The sequence below is a fragment of the Nicotiana sylvestris genome, chromosome 2 (assembly GCF_000393655.2).
Source record: "Nicotiana sylvestris chromosome 2, ASM39365v2, whole genome shotgun sequence".
In the NCBI taxonomy this organism is placed as follows: Eukaryota; Viridiplantae; Streptophyta; class Magnoliopsida; order Solanales; family Solanaceae; genus Nicotiana; species Nicotiana sylvestris.
Genome location: NC_091058.1, coordinates 16471004 through 16475658, shown reverse-complemented (window position 1 = coordinate 16475658; position 4655 = coordinate 16471004).

Here is a 4655-nt window from a genome sequence, read left to right as displayed (position 1 = left end):
GTGTCCTTTTAATTATGTGGTAGATAATTTAGTGTATGGAGTCTTAGCTCATGTACAAAAGATTAAATTGTTGGTTCTCTTAATTAATAAACTATATTCACAATCAAAGATATTGTTGGACAAAATATCTTGATGATTGTAGCACAAGATTATAGTATAATTTGTCTTGATTATGGGAGTAGTTTTACTCCAACTTCTTGTGCTAGTATACTCAGTGTATATTGAACGAACCAAGTAGAGAAAAGATGTTTTTTATACTGAATATATAAAACATTTTCTCTAATTTATTAAATGAGCTTATACTCCTAATTTTGATATAATTATTATGATCAATGTAATTTATTTATTGTTTTGATTTATCAAAAGGTACGACTCTATTTAGAGTTAGTGTATGCCTAATAGATTGGACAATAACTAATAACATTTGTGAATAATAATTAGTTGATAGAATCCATGACTCGTTTTGAGTTTGATGATACCCCTTTATGTAAGCTTATAAGTTTTCATGTGAAAACCCGGCTGGTGGATTTTGTATCCGTCACACGAAATGTTTTAACCGGAATTGTAAAGGATTTAATTGGTTGATTAAATTAAATTATCAGTGATTTAATTTAATCAACTGATATTTGAGATCTTAACATGGGGAGTTAAAATAAGTGTTATTGAATTTTCGAAATTCATATTGAGGAGTTTAATTGCAGTCTTTTAGTGGAATAAATTGCAATTTGTTATAGTAAGAATTAATTCATGCTAATTTCAAATTAATACTATAATTGGTAGCCTCTTATTATTTCTGTGGTCCCTGCTATACCTAGTAAAAACCTGGACAAGACTTAGGTAAAAAGTGACTTGGGAGAAAAGTCATCTAATAGAGTTGGAGTAAGATTCTACTTGGAGAAGGAGAATCCTACACATTTTTGGAGGAAGATTTTCATCCAAAAATAAGTCTATTAAAGGAAGACTAGTTTCACCTAATAACTTACCTTTCAGTTGTGTTGTTCTTGCCCACCCAATAACAAAATCGTCCAAAGGTTTTACTAGGTAAATAGCAGAAGACTGCAGCCCTGAATTCTTGCTGCTTGGAAGGTTTGTGCAACTACTTTAAGAGGTTAGTGCTTTTAATCTCGTTATTATTGCGTTGTCTAGTTCACATGTATTTAATGCCTGAATTGTATGCTTGCTTCCACTGCGCATGTTCTAACATGAAGAAAATCTGTGGGAATATCATAGAGACTGTATCATATGGTGCATCCTTCCAGACCAAATTCCATAAATTTAATTTACATTCTTCTTCAACTAATATCAGCCTAAAACTCAATTTCACCCAAAAAAAAAAGAAAAAAGAAAAATAGGGAGGAATCAAGGACCCAAAGAGGCTATTTTGTAAGCGAAAAATCGTTAAAGTAGTGGCATCTGAACCAGCTTTCGTATATCTTGACTACTTCACTTGGAATCTACTACTCCCTCCAGCAAAGATATTAAGTAATTTTGTCTACAAAGCTTAGGCTAATTTGAAATTTTTTTACGTAACATCTTTTATTTCTGCTAGAATTTGTGAGCAAAGTGCAACACAACTTGCAGAGTATTGTTGGGATTGAAAATAACAAGCCGTCGTACGGAAACTAACAAAGCAAATTTTGACGACTATAAATCAGGCGACAAAGAAAATTTACTAAACAATACATAATAAATTATTATGATTATAAAAGATAAGACAATTTTTTTGAGAGACTAATCTCCCTCTAAACAAAATGTCGCAAGAGTTACATTGTAGAGGTTGTGTTCCGTGTAAGAAGGACTAACCTTCAATGTATACTGTAAGGAAAATAAGTAGATAATATTGACTAAGAACAAGAAGGTGTTGGTTGTATCTTCTTACTTGTTGTATTTGTAAATAATAATTCTGGAGAAAAGAAAGCTAGCGTATAAACGTAAATATAAACGAAACAGTAATTAATTTGAGCTCACTGAATTCACAGTGTTTCCTTAAGGAATTTAATCCCCTCCTATTACCCAAGATTATGGATCATTTCCTCCCAGGATTGAACGAATTACACACTGGTATAGCGGTACTTCAAACCCGGTGTTTCAGCAAACACAAAGTTCGGCAGCAAATCACACTTACGGTTACTTTGTTTGTAGTTTAAAACAATGCAGAACAAGGGAGGAGAACTCAGAAGTCAAATGAAAATTATGAGAGGAAGGACTTCAATTTATAGCCAACGTTGAGTTTTAATTGAAGAGGAGATCAACAACAGGCAGATTGCTCTCAATTCCGTTTTTGTCTGTTCGTATATTTTCAACAAGCTGCTGCACATATTTATAGTGCAACCAGCTGATGAAATGCCATTCATTTGCCCATGGTGGAGCATGCACTAGGCTGCTATTGGAGCAATCACTTGGAGCACTTGCTGTTATGGAGCAAGCACTTGGTCATGGTGGGAAAAACACTAGGCCGCTGGAACACTTGGATTCTATCCACGGATTGGAAAACTCCGTTACAAACACGGATAATATTATGTTAATATTCACTTTTAACAAATAAATTTGGTCCAAAAAATTAATCAATCAATTGATCATTTGACCAAATCCGAAGCCGAAGCCATAGCCGTAGCCAAGCCGAGCCGAGCGAGCGACGACGACAACGCGAGGCTTGCCTTCTTCTTAACTCTTTAAGACCTATAAGAAGAGCAATTGTATATATACCCACCAAAAGCCTTTTCCTCATCCAATATGGGACAATGTCTCATTGTCAAGAGAGGAAAACTTAAAATTTTATTTTCCCTTCATTTCTCATTCACTCTCTTTTTAAGACTTTTTCATCTTAAAATGAAACTCAACAATCCCCCACATGAATGGGGAATGGCTATACACGGAAGTATGCATGAAAAACTTGTGTGATTTACAAGCAAGGATTAATTGCATCTGGATAAGTAGGTTTCCCTTTGAATTTTCTATCGTGAACTTATGTCGGATATACTCGGTCAATCGGTAGATTTGATATCATTGAACCGTTGAACTTTAGTGTATACCTAGACAACCATAAGTCACACAATCAACCCTTAACCATCTTTGGTGTTCTCATTGTTGTGTTCGTTTCAACCATGAACACCGTCTGGTTTCATAAGTGCGTAGAGAATTAGCCTTGCAAAATTCTCCTTGAAGCGACTAACACTTCACACTTACATAGGTGATTCCTAAACGTGTCATCCCGTAGATACACTATTTGATATACCCCGTATCAAATTTAGAAATCATTAAAAAGCCTTAATGCTTTATCCTTGGTACTGAACATTGTCTCATCACGAGAATGGACCAAAATTTTTGTTGACAATGTTGAACCGTCATTGATGACTTTGTTTGATCTCCTTGAACCTAGATCTTGGGATCTTCAGTCTTCTAGGTAGAGTTACCGCCACAATGACTTGTTCTCGGCCATAGTCCCATTCCTCTCGATGATTTCTCAACTACCTCTCTAGTTAGGCCTTTTGTAAGTGGATCCGACACATTATCACTTGACTTTACATAGTCAATCGTGATAATTCCTCTATAGTGTAGTTGCCTAACGGTTTTATGTCTTCGTCGTATATGACGAGATTTACCATTATACATAACGCTCCCAGCCCTTCCAATTGTCGCTTGGCTATCGCAATGTATACATATTGGTGCCAATGGTTTGGGCCAAAATGGAATGTCTTCCAAGAAATTTCGGAGCCATTCAGCTTCTTCACCGACTTTATCTAAGACTATGAACTTAGCCTCTATTGTAGAGCGGGCAATACAAGTTTGTTTGGACGGCTTCTAAGATACCGCTCCTCCACCAATAATGAATACATATCCACATGTGGACTTTGAATCAGTTGAACCGGTAATCCAATTTGCATCACAATATCCTTCAATCACTGCAGGATAGTTACTGTAGTGCAAATCAAAGTTGTGGGTATGTTCTAAATATCCCAAAACTCATTTCATTGCCATCCAATGAGATTGACCTGGATTGCTCGTGTATCGACTTAGTTTACTTATAGAACAAGCTATATCTGGTCATGTACAATTCATGATGTACATTAAGCATCCCAACACACGAACATAATCCAATTGTGATATGCTTTGGCCTTTGTTCTTTACTAATGCAAGATTCACATCAATTGGAGTCGTTGTAACTTCAAACCCCAAGTGCTTGAATTTTTCAAGTACTGTCTTAATATAATGAGATTATGACAATGCCAAACCTTTAGGAGTCTTTTGGATCTTAATCCCCATGATTAAATCCGCAACTCCCAAGTCCTTCACATCAAACTTGCTAGTTAGCATACGCTTAGTCGCATTTATGTTGGCAATGTCATTACTCATTATCAGCATATCATCCATATATAGGCAAAAAATGACTATGTGATTTGGAACATTTTTAATGTACACACATTTATCACAATCATTTATCTTAAAACCATTTGACAACATTGTTTGGTCAAATTTCGCATGTCATTGTTTAGGTACTTGTTTTAGTCCGTAGAGGGACTTAACAAGTCTACATACCTTTTTTTCTTTACCTGGAACCACAAACCCTTCAGGTTGTTCCATGTAGATTTCTCCCTCTAAATCTCCATTTAAGAAGGTTGTCTTTACGTCCATTTGATGAATTTCAAGACTATAAA